We start from the raw sequence: 13,470 nt of genomic DNA, 5'->3' as shown, positions 1-13,470 counted from the left end.
TGAGAAAGCTATGACAGAATGGTCATTTTTGGGTTAACTATGGCTTTACCATATTAACTGGCCTTGTTATTATTTATTTAATGGATTATCATCATGGGCTTTCTACCCAGCCCTCCTAAAACTTTTGAGATTAGCTCATAAACCGTACACATTATTATCGCCTCAGTCCACTTTAAATCTGATATAAAAAACAGCAACAGAATTAGGCTCCTCCCCGCTTTTTGTTTTTCATTTGATAAGCACAAAGTGAAAGAACAAGGTGTATGTTTATTGATAATTGTTATAATATCTGCTTATTTGCAATTCTTTACTATAGATACACTAGTATCACTTGTAACCCAATGTCATGGAGGAGCAGTCGCGTTTACTCTGCATTCACCTCATCAGCACAGCTGTTTCCACCAGCAAAAAATGCAACTCTTAATGAACATTTCGCTATTTTTATTTCAAAATGAACTACGAATATAAAACACATAAGAGTGCATGTGGCGTTAACTATACTATACAGCACAGAAAGGATTAAACAGTAACAGAACCACATAGTGAAAGTTTTCAGTTTGACTGCCAGAGTCACTGACAGAGAAAGAAACATCATGTGTTGTCGTGTATTAAAAATATATATTATTTAATGTTATGATTCAGATCGTGAATTATGTGAATTAGCGTGTAGGTTTAAAAATATATTTTTTTATTTATGTCATTTAATTAGAAACTGTATGTCTAGTTTTATTTATTGACTAGGCCTACATGAAAACAAAAAATGTACTTGAATATAAAAAGTGTTTTTTTCTACAGTAAACAAGTGTGTTGAGCGTATTTAGCTTATTCAGAATTGAAATGGCTATGCCTGTCTAAAAACTCATTCATTCATTTATTCATCTATTTTCTTTTCAGCTTAGTCCCTTTATTAATCTGGGGTCGCCACAGCGGAATAAACCACCAATTTATCCAGCATATGTTTTAGGCAGCAGATGCCCTTCCAGCTGCTACCCATCACTGGGAAACATCCATACACACTCATTTGCACTACATACACTACGGACATTTTAGCTTGCCCAATAACCTGTACCGCATGTCTTTGGACTGTGGGGAAAACAAAGAGCACACGGAGGAAACCCACACGAACATGGGAAGAACATGCACACTCCACACAGAAATGCCAGCTGACCCAGCAGAGGCTCGTACCAGCAACCTTCTTGCTGTGAGGCACTACCTACTGTGCCACCACGTCGCCTGTCTATACAATACAGTGAAATACTGCAAGTTTTGCATACATGCCTTCCATATTAGACAAACTTTTTTTAAGTGTATTACTATTAAATCCCTACTTATAAATGCAATATTAGGCTTTATGTCTTTAACCAAAGAAATGACACTGGAAGTTTAAGCATTAAAATACTTGTAAGTGTCCGAACAAGTCCTTTAGACTATTAAAATGTTCTTCTCACTAAAACATGGCTTTTCTAAGAACTATTTTCTGAAAGATTCTTTGATCAACCAAAAACTATAAGTTATGGCATAATACACACCCTTTTGAATCAGGTGAAAAACAGTATTGTGAGCAGAGTGTTTTGTCCCAAGTTGCTGTATTAATAAAATAGAAGGCAAAGGGTATCCGGATGACCTGAGATGCACATCCACCAAGATCTTTACTATCCCTTAAGACCATGCTAGAGGGAAGCAATAGAAATGATGCTGTACATTTTACATTTACATTAAGGTGGCAACACGGCTGATTCAGTATATTACACTTATTCATATAACATCGCTTTTAAAAAGTGAGAAAAATCATGAAAACGCTCTTATAAACATTGTTTAGACCAAACAAAAAAATTAATGCAACAGTTTGCATCAATATATTTAAGTTTCAACAACTTTATTATGTTAGCCAAATGACATTTCCTCTTCAATCACAGTCATTTTTACATAGCATAAACTCTTTTTTTTTTTAGGTTGAGTACTTTCAACTAGTTTTTTTTTTTTATTAAAATTTAAAATAAATCCAGTGTTATGTAATTAATTATTATAATTATGCATACGAGTTTTCAAGTTTAAAATTTATAATTTTTTTTTTTTGCTGAAATCGTTTCATTTTTGTGTTTTCAAATTTACTGTTCATTTAGTTGCTTTATTTTTTGTTTTCCAGTATTTTTTATTTTATTTTAAACCACAGTTTTTCAGTATTTTACAAAACAAAAATGTGTACTGTCCATATAAACATTATGAAAAAAAACAAAAAAAAAAAAACATCAGTGTAAGGACTTAAAAATACGAAACAACATAAAATGCAACATAAAGAGCAAAATCTACTCTGAAATAAGTAGAGGCTTCAGAAAATAATGTTCTTGAGATGCATTACTTTTGCACTGGGCTTCAGTCCATCAAGTTTAAGCAAATTCATAAGTATATTTAAGTTCCTTGAGGTAGCTTACATTCACAGCATGCCCATCAGCAGAGCACAGCACCTTGCCATATCCATTCCATTTAGGACTCTCATGCCCTCAACCATGATGGGTTCCGTCAAAGTAGACTGATCACCAATGATGGCAATTGTCATCAATTGACTTTCAAGTTCCTCCTCAAATTCTTTTGTATTTACCTTTACCTGACATGTTTACCTTTAAATGTAACTTAATAAAATTATTCTGACAACTTAAAAGTTTAATCTAATCTGCAATTTAGAATTTTGTAAGTTACAACAATGTATTAAACTATGTAGAGGTAACAGACCACTTAAATTATTTTTAAGAGTTCCAAACCAAATATAGTACAGTACCTACCTAGTGTACAGTTGCAGATCTTCTGTTGATCTATATTGATAAGGTCTGTAAAACATTTGGCAACTCAAAAAAAAAAATCAAAGATTTGTTTCCACATCCTTATTTTCATGCATGATTAAACTCAGGCTCATAGTATCCTTGGTATGTACTCAACAAATAAAACAGTTTGCTGGTAACTTGATGAAGCCTGAAATACACATATACTTACAATATTGGAAAAATCGGACACTGTGATATTTTGCTTTCCTGTAATTTTATGAGCCACTTGTCAAATCACTGTGTCCATCCATCATCCTGCTCTGGTTGAAGCTGGCCTGATGAGGGCTGTAGGTGGTCTGGTCAGGCTTGCTGACTCCACATTAAGGTGCCTAAGGAGACGAGATCATAAGACTAAAACAAAGAATGTCTGCTCTCAATCACAGGCATTAAGACTGAATGTCATGACGGTGAATACCATGCAGTGATATGTGCCAAGTGCTTGAGATTTTGCAACATTATTTATACCACAGATAACAACATAAAAATACAGTGGGCTGGACTGCTTTAGGTTACTTACAAGCTTGAATTACAAAGAAACACGGTGTAATAAGAAAACACAAGACTAGGAAGACCTTGTTATTAAAGCATGTTGCTTGTCATGAGTTGAAATAGTTTTATATAGCAACTGCATGATGTTCTGTCACATCTATTTTTAATGTAGTTAATACAATTTTAGAGTGTGACTTTAAGGAGTGTAACAGTGAAGCTTCTTTGTCAGACTTACTATTCATTTGATGTAGATTTTGTTATCTTTGGTTGTGTCTACAGTAAAGTATTTGAGGACACCAGAGCTGAACAAGCCAGACATGTTGACAGTTTCACCATAACTCTTCCCTTTTGTGATCTATCGCCCATGTCACATAATAAACGCTCGATTTCAAAGTGTGCACATTTAATTGGACAGAGCCAATGAGTGATAACAGCGCATTGAGTCCAGTCTTTGACAGATATATCTTTCTATTTTCATGACAATGTCTGCTTTTGACACTTTGACTAATGATCTCCTAGGCAGGTGTGCTGTAACTTAAGGAGCCCTATTTAAACCCAGATGTCTCCTTTTCAGTGTTCAACTTTGCTGGTTCATTGTTGAAGCACTAATACTTGGGAAAGTCTTGGTATTTATTTACATTTATTTTAAAAAAAATCTTTTTTTTTTTTTTTTTTTTTTTTACACAAAAATTGTTGGTTTTGGTTCAGGATGATGTTTGATCAGTGCAGGATTATGAATTTTATTTAAAATTGAATACACAGTTTTACCACATTTAGTTCTGGATAAACAACTGAACAAAACAAATTACTATGAAAAAAGTTACTTAAAATTATTAATTAATATTATTATTATGGATTTTTTGGTTTAAATAAATTAGTTAATTACTCGATCTTAAAATTGATTATATTATATTTGCTCATTTAAATTGATACATTTATGGATGAATCAGTGTTTTTAACAAATCTCTTAAACGACTTTTACAACATAGAAAACATTTCCTAATAGTTGCCACCTACTGGTGTTACAAAGTAATTGACACTTCATTTGAAGCGTTAAGTTGCGTTCAAAAGGTGAATTACTATTTTGGTCAATGGCAAACAGTAGATGTTAGTGTTTTTATCTGAAAAGAAAATCTTAGAAATCTTAGAGACTTTTTAGCAAAAAATAAAAATAAAAATAATAACAATGGAAACTAAAAGTAAAGGCTAAAGCTGTTAATAACAAATCATACAAGTCACCTTTCTTTCAAATGTCAATTTTATTTATGTAGCACTAAACACAACCAAAGGTTGACCAATGTGCTGCACAACAAAAATCACAATGAGAAATATATAAAAATATAGCTAAAACAAACATCAAATGCCAAATCAAAAAGGTAAGTTTTCACCCTAAAAGCAGACAGAGATGATATAGATTTAATACAGAGGGGCAGAGCATTCCACAATCTAGGGGCACTTACTGCGAAAGGATCATCACCCGTGCATTTCAGCCTCGACTTAGGGATGCATATAAACTCTGGTTTGATGACCGAAGAGACCGACCAGGCTAATGTTCAGTCAACAGAAATGACAGATAAGACGCTGCCAAACCATTTAGTAATTTAACAACCAAGAGAATCATTTTAAAAGTGTCACGATAGTGCACAGGCAACCAGTGCAAAGATTATAAGACTGGTGGGATGTGGTCGTGTTTTTGGCACCGGTTAAAAGCCTTGCAGCAGCATTTTGAACTAATTGTTAGTTCAAAATGCAGGATAAAGTTGTCTGACTAATCACAAATAGTGAGCTCCAGTAGACCAACCTAGAAGTAATAAAAGCATAAATAATTTTTTCATTTCATTTTTTTACTAGATGGAATAGTTGTGACTGTCATATGTCTAACTGTCGAAGCTAAAAAAAAGCAGAATTTAACCACTGCATTTACCCGTTCATCAAATCTCAAGCCATCATCAAAGATAACACCCAGATCTTTTACTAAAGGCTTCACAGAAAAGATTGATTGACTAAGATTTACTGTAGGTGACCTAGAAGAATTTGATAGGCCGAACACCCGTATCTGTTGATGTTGTGTGATGATTTTGGTACTGTACTAGCATTTGTTCCAATGTTTTAAACGACATTCAGATGGTAACTGAGTGACAAAACAAACCCTTGAATCACCTGCATGATGAACACACACTCTCTTCTGTATTTAGTCAGATCGCACCGCGCCTCACCTCGCCTGAATCATTTGGGAAGGAACCCTGCCTTCGACATTTGTTATCGTCCCACTGACAATGAAGAGGAATCCAAGGACAAAGAGACGGGAAATGCTGTTCCTCACAGACAACAGTAAAAAACGTTTAGCCTTCATCATTAGCCTTTTCTGAAAAACCATTTTAATCATTTACAGTTTAAAGAGGACAGTTTAAAGTAAATCTGTAGCCCCCAAAATTTGTCTGTAAAGTTTTAGTTTAAAAAAAACGTATTATTAATTTGGTTGTGAGCAAAAACAATGTGCATGTCTTTTTAAATGCAAATGAGCTGCTGTTTTTTTAAAGGAGGCGGAGCCTTTACACAGTATTCCAAGTATTCTGACACTCTAGAAACAACTAAAGTTAATCACACACAGCCAAAATGACCAATAGCCTTACATGTTTGGGAAATGACGGAGAGGAAAATTTCAAACCTTTTAGATAAACGTATGTAGAAGTTGTGGAGAAAAGTCGATTTAACCCATTAACCAGGATGTTACTGCTCTGCAACAACCCTTTGCATATACCATGCTAACAATCACATGGAGAAACTTTCTCAAAGTATGCACTAATACACAGTATATAATGGAAGCGCTGGTATTCAACCCATCCTTCAGAAACAACACTAAACTGTTTATTTACAATTTTAAAATTATATTTAGTCCAAAAATAAAACACTTTACCAACATTATTACATTACCTACATTTGCAAAATAAATAAATAAATAAAATTCTGGCACAGACATTGTAAATATCTTGCTGCTACAGTGAGTAAACAGAAATGGTGACTGCTGAAGCCCCAACCCAAAAATGAGGGGTAAGGATTTAAACACTAATTTATAGATTAATAAATAAAGTATAACTTTTTAGAATAGGAGAGTGTTTCAGACCCTGTAGCATTTGCACGTTCTATTTTAATACCAAACAAAAACTTTTGGCACTTGCACAAATGTTAACTTAAACTAACAGGGAGCAGAAATCTGAAGACTGGACACATGACAGAGGACAGAGCGACTGGGGGCTCAGATGAAGACTCATCAAGCCCGCCCACTGGAAAGGGTGTGTCTGGGAAATCCTAAATCACTCCCTTGGGGGCTGAACTAAGAACAGAGAGAGGGAGAGACAGAGGGGGAGAGAAGGAGGGAGAGAGAGAGAGACTTGGAGGAGATTGTAAGACTGCTTAGGAAACACCGGCACAGTTCATAGTGGGAGGTCAGTGGCAGCAAAACAGGATTGTCGTTCATGTTCGTCTTGTTGTTGTCCTTCAGTGTGAATCTAGATCGCTATGCTTGCTGTGAAACTGTAAAACTCGTACTCACAGATTGCAGGAGGAGGATATTTTGGTTTTCGCTCACTTGGAAAAACTACAACCTTTAGCCAGGTAAGAACATAAATTATTTTCTTCTTCTGTTTATGTATCTCCCAACAAACATTTACAAACGTGTAATTGTATCTCTTTGAACAGCAAATAATACTAATTCTAAAGTTAGTGAACTATCTGTGACTCTCTCTGTGTTAGATTCAGTAGCTGACAGTAGCTGTTTTGAGGAGGGGTGTGTGTGTGTGTGTGTGTCTCAGAGGAGCAGCAGTAACTGTTGTCTTTGGAGTTACTCATGTGGAAAAAAAGTGGCAGCCACTGCTGGGGACTTTAATAAATTTGTGATTAATATGTCAGAAATCTCACTAGTCGACTCGCAGGCTGAATACTGCACTGTGGGTCACATCATAGATGGATAGTGGGGGGCTTGACATCTCCTATAAACTCCTCTTGCTCAACAAAAGAAGGGTTCATTAAAAAATGGCTGTATTGTGTGACTTTGGAAGTCTGTGCAAGATAAAGCTCTAAGTATGATTCTCTAAAAATAGTTTTAAATATACAGTCAAAGTCAAAATTATTAGCCCCCTTTGAATGTTTTTTTTATTTTTTTATTTCCTAAATTATGTTTAACAGAGCAAGGAAATTGTCACAGTATGCTTGATAATATTTTTTATTTGTTTTATTTTGGCTAAAATAAAAGCAGATTAAATTTTTTAAAAAACATTTTAAGGTAAAAATTATTAGCCCCTTTAAGCTATATATTTTTCAATAGTCTACAGAACAAACCATCGTTATACAATGACTTGCCTAATTACCCTAACCTGCCTAGTTAACCTAATTAACCCAGTTAAGCCTTTAAATGTCACTTTGTGCTAAATAGAAGTGTCTTGACAAAAATCTAGTCAAATATTATTTACTGTCATCAATGCAAAGATAAAATAAATCAGTTATTAGAAATGAGTTATTAAAAGTATTATGTTTAGAAATGTGTTGAAAAAATCTTATGTAAAAGAGAAATTGGGAAAAAAATAAACAGGGGGTTTAATAATTCTGACCTCAACTGTATGTACACTCAGCTCATTTCATTTACAATATGTGTATATATACAGCTATGGAATAAAATTAAGAGCACTTAAAAAAGTCAAAGTTTCTCTAAATTTGGATTTATTAAATTAAAAACAAATATTCATTGGATTAACAATTTTTTAAGGGATTGCAAAACATTGACATGGGCCGAATTTAAATTAACAAAAGAAGATGAACATTGCAAAATTGTTTTTATTTGTTTGTTTAAATTCAGCCCATAGACATTGTTTGCAACAATTTACCTTAAAATAATCTAGTAAATCCTATGAATATTGTTTTTCAGTGTACATTATTAAAAAAAAAATTTGACTCAACATTCTAATGCAGCAAACTTCATTTTTGAGTTGACTTAACTTTCAATCCAATTACTGCACTTGACTCGATTTAAGTTGAGTAAACAAACTGAAGTTTGTTGCCCTAAAATTTTAAGTTTAAATAAAACGTCAATATTTATTTTACACTACGAAAGTTAATTTTCAATAAAAACGGTCATTTAGAACTTTTCCTGTTTTACAGAAAATGACACTGGTCGGAATCACAAATTTCTGTACATGCTGACTTGAAATCAGGGTTATTTCACCAACAAATATTGATTTCTTATCTCTTCTGAAGTAAAAACATCAGTATTGTGCTGTCTTAAAATGGTTATAAACAACAACAACAAAAAAGAATATATTAAACAAAATGCCATAGCTTACAGAATAAAACTTTATAAATCATAAATTCAGAGAAACTGTATATGTAACCGAGCTAGGTTTTACATAAAATACAGTGCTCAGCATATATAAGTACTCCCCTCACAAATTTATCTTTTCAATTCATATTTTTTATAGGAAGCTAACCAATACTATATTTGTGCATACACATTACATAAGTCAATACTGAAGCCAAATCTGGAGTCAAATAACTTCCGATAACGACTCAAGCACTAGTACGCCCAAATTTTTGTTGTAGAATAATATTAAATACAAATGTTAAAAAGAGGAAAAATCAAGAGAATAAAATTTTTTTTACAAATTTAGTAGAAATTTTGTAGGTTGTAATTTTTATTTTTGCAATATTTTGCTTGAATTGAATTATATTATCTTTCAATTTCTAAATATTTTTAGAGACTAAAATATTGTTGCAATTAATATTTTTGTTTAATAAATCTGTTTTGTTTAAATGTACTAAAATACATTGCCTATATTCACTGATAAGTGGATAAAAAAAGATTCATTTTTATATGGGGTGTACTCAATTATGCTTAGCACTATATATATATATGTTTAAATACACACAAAGATGTATTTATATAAGAATATACAGACTTATACAAAATTCTTAAACATAATATTATGCTAAAATTGTATTAAAAATAACATTTCCAGCACAGGAAACCATGAGCATTTTCTGTTTTGCCCTCATTCCGTCTTCCCTCCGTTGCTCTCAGCATTTGTTTGTTTGTTTGTGGTGTTTTCCTCTCTACATGCTCATTACAGTAATTAAGGAGCAGTGGTGTTGCATGTGATTGGACTGAAGATCTTAAAGCATCTACTTTTAGCACTCAGAGCTGAGAGAGACGGATGTGACCGCTGGCTCCACACCTTCAGTGAATGGCTGTTTAGTGTGTTCACAAGTCTGCATGTATTTCCACACTTCCTATTCTGATAAGCGTTTGCGCGGGCACTGCGTAATGAAGCACTCAGACCTGATTTGTGGCTGTTGAGGTACTGGTACAGGAGTTTGAGTTGAAGCGGAAAGTGTTGTGTCCGTCACGGGGGCGGTGGAGAAGATGTTGATGTATTGTTGCCCATATGTTCCTCCCTCTGCGTGCAGTTGAGTGGTCCACATTGGGAGAACTGTGGTGCATTCTTGCTTGTTTTGTCTCCTGTTGCTTTACTGCTATTGTCAGTGACAATGGGAGCCTCAATCAATGCAACAAACGCAGTGATGTCATACAGGAAGTACTACAACTCTCACTCTACAATGTCTTGACTAGTTTTTATTAGCCGGCTTTGTTTTAAGACCTACACAAGTGCTGTAAAGTTTGGAGTTGGTAAGGCTTTTATTTAATTGCAGTTTAAAAGTGCAAGGTTCTTTAGTACTCATTCTAATATGTCGTATCATCAGTGATGAAAATAGTTACTTAAAGTGTTTGTTCTTTGATGAACCAGCAGTATTTGTTTAAAACTGATTTTGCTTTGGTAACAATGTTGTCCAACACAGGCTCATTCTGAAAACTGAATTCTGTTGGTTGGGTTTAGGGTAGTGGAAGGGTGGGTCAATTGGTGCTTTTGAAAACACTATTGGTTGGGTTTAGAGAAGGGGGAGGGTTCGATCAGTCATTTAGTCAATCAGTCTGGTCAGTCAGTCTAGTGGATTTACGCAAGAACAACAGGCACGAATGGCACTCGTGAGAGAAATTTGAGATCTGAAAAATGTACACAGCGGCTTATGATGGATTTGCGAAAACAAAAACTGCAAAAAAAAAAAAAAAACTCGCTCCTGGGATGTATTTGGCAGTCTCCGAGTGCGCCTCGGGTGATGTTGTCACTTTTAACATGCTAATTCAGTCTGGCCACATAAAAGTATTCGTTAATACTATTATAACTACACACTATCAATCATTTATTAAGCATTAGCAAACAGTTCATTTATTATTTGTTAGGCATCAACTCTAATTTAATAGATATAAGCAGCTACAAAGGCTGCATTCTTGATTTATAAGCACATGTATAATGAATAATATTATTATTAATAATGATAATAATAATAATAATACTAATAACAACAATAATAATAATAATAATTAATTTTAATTGTAAATGACATCTTTCTAAACACCCAAGGTTGCCCTACAACAAGCATCAACAGCCATAACAGAACAAATGAAAACAAATTATACCACATTGCCAAACAAAATTTTAAATCCATGTAAAGAGTTGCAGGTACAAAGACATCATAAGCATAAAATAATATGATAAAATACAGTCAAAAGAAAGCCTGCTTAAAAAGATGGGTCTTGAGACTAGATTTAAAAGTGTGAAGACTATTAAAGACTATTACTGCTGCTTAGATCCAGTTCCATAGTCGAGGAGCCGCGGAGCTAAAGGACCTGTCACACAATGTGCTTAATTGAATGCGAGATGTTTAATAAAGAAAATGTTTAATTTCAATTAATTTCAAGACACACAAATGAAACTGTCAAGTGAAATGATTATTAATCTATATATATATATATATATATATATATATATATATATATATATATATATATGTGTGTGTGTGTGTGTGTGTGTGTATATATATATATATATATATATATATATATATATATATATATATATATATATATATATATATATATATATATATATATATATATATATATATAGATTAATAATCATTTACTTACGCATTCTGAATAAAATAAAAAAACACCTTAAATAATTCTTAAACAACCGGTTTGTAAATAATGCAATATTTCATTTAGTAATGAAAAATTAACAATTAACAAAGTATGAAAACACAATCTTTAAGCACGTTTTGCATATACTTATACGTCAAGAATACAGCAGGCGTATTTAAAAAAATTGTATAGCCGTATATATAAACTGCCTACTAATGTTTATTAATGTACAGTTAATGCTTAACAAATAATAAAATAACTATTCGATAATGCTTGATAAATGATTCATAGTGTGTAGTTATTATAAAGCTGTACCAAGTATTCTGGTGATACTAAACTCTGGAATGGTTGTGCAAATATTGCATTGGAAATTAACTGATACACTGTAAAAAGCAATTACTTACTTTGGACTATTGAGTTGACTTATTTTTCATAATTATGCAGTGTTAATTTTTTTATCTGTTAAAGCAATGGATTTACTCACTTTTAAGTATCACTTTTTACAATGTAACCCGACACAGCATCAAACGATTTACATTGAGTCAGTAAAATGTCCTAAAATTAAACCAAAATTTCCTTAATAGTCTAAATAAACAAAATTGTAGTTTCATTGGTGTCTAGCTTCTACCAGATTGTCAAAGGCTGGGATTGAACACAGAGCCCTTCACAAAAACAACAAGCCTTTTTTTTACAATTCCAACTGTATTTGATTATATTGTTTGTGGCAATTTTTTTAACCTAATCATTGCATTTCCTCCAGAATAGACTCGAGTCTTGAAGCACCATTTAAGATCCACTGATCTACACTATTTCAGACCAAAATGATATGAACTCAATGGTTAACTTGATTTATAGCATGCAAGATATGCTCTAGATTACAGGTTTTAGCATTGTAGTGTTTGAGAGGGAACTAGAGGGGGGTTATAAATTGATAGAACACTAATATAATAAAAAGGAAATAGAAATGCAATCATTTTAGATTGAAACAAGGTTTGGGAATTCTAGCACGTGAGTAAAATGTAAAAATACTCATAAACCACAGTCACAAGACTTATATTAGCATGAAATATGTGACTAAAATGCATACTAACCTTGTCTGCAAAGTTCTAATCCAATTTGTTAACTTCAGTCATGACTATATAAAGCTGGTACACCTGGCAACTTTCACATGATCCATGCAGGATACGTCACGTAACCTAGGACGTGACCACAGGAATTACATCAGAATGACCAGACCTTAATCTTCCTAATAATCCCAACACTAAATGCACAATTCATTCAACTTTACAAAGCACATTGTTTCCTGTGGTAATCAACAGCGAACATGATTGCATTGAATCTGCGCCATTCTTTTTACACAGTTCAGTGTGTACTTTGGTTCTACGGTTCATTAGTTGCTTCAATCAGAATGTGTTCTTCACTCCTTCAGGCCATCATGGTTGATGCATGGTTGTGTGTTAAGAGCTCTTTAAACCCTACACTTGCTCTCCTCTCAGTCAAGTCTTTGTGTCCCGTAAGCAGGTTTGAATTAATTAAAGGAGAACTGCATTATTCACGAGATTCCCACCAACTCCTGTGGGGGATGGCTGGACGGAGAAATGGCCAGGGTGAGAATAGTCGTCTTGTTGTTTTTGAAACGCGCTCTTGTTTCGAAGAATGAGAATTCTCCTCCTTCATGTGCTTAACCTTTAGCTGCGAGAGTCAGTGCTCTTTGAAAACTGTTTGTATTACAGGCACATTCTGAGAATAATAGTAATAAAAAAGAAACAGTGTGACCCTGTCTATAATCGCTGTTAAATCAAGAACAGCTCCTACATCTACTGTTGGATAATTGTCACTAGATAATCATTTTAAAACAACAATATGAGCAAGCAATAGCCTTAATAGAAATGGCTCACACAAAATTTACTTTTACATTTAACCAGCGCTGCACAATATTAACCATTTTGTCATTCCCAAACTCTTTCTTTTCACACACATTTTATTGGCACACTTTTCGAAATACAGTGTTTCAAAGAGATAGTGAAACATAATACACACTACCTTACAAAACTCTTTTCGCCAACTCATGTTTTAGGAGCAACAAATAATAACTTGACTTCTAGTTGATCATTTGGTATCAGAAGTGGCTTA

The 13,470-nt window shown here is 33.4% G+C and overlaps 1 protein-coding gene across 5 annotated transcripts in view; it reads left to right on the top strand.

The window, feature by feature from the left end:
• bcar3 (BCAR3 adaptor protein, NSP family member) overlaps positions 1–13,470 on the top strand; it is a 146,677-nt gene that overhangs the window by 41,238 nt on the left and 91,969 nt on the right. The window contains exon 1 of one of the 5 annotated variants that reach the window (XM_009303816.5): positions 6,651–6,754. The exons of 3 other annotated variants lie outside the window; for them this stretch is intronic. The gene's annotated coding sequence lies outside the window, so the exon portion shown is untranslated. Of the gene's footprint in view, positions 1–6,650; positions 6,924–13,470 lie in introns of those variants that run through there. One more of the 5 variants, XM_005166887.6, reaches the window with a different exon arrangement.

The sequence above is a fragment of the Danio rerio genome, chromosome 8 (assembly GCF_049306965.1).
Source record: "Danio rerio strain Tuebingen ecotype United States chromosome 8, GRCz12tu, whole genome shotgun sequence".
NCBI lineage: Eukaryota > Metazoa > Chordata > Actinopteri > Cypriniformes > Danionidae > Danio > Danio rerio.
Note: the sequence above shows the minus strand (reverse complement) of the source record. Positions and strands in the feature narration are given on the sequence as shown.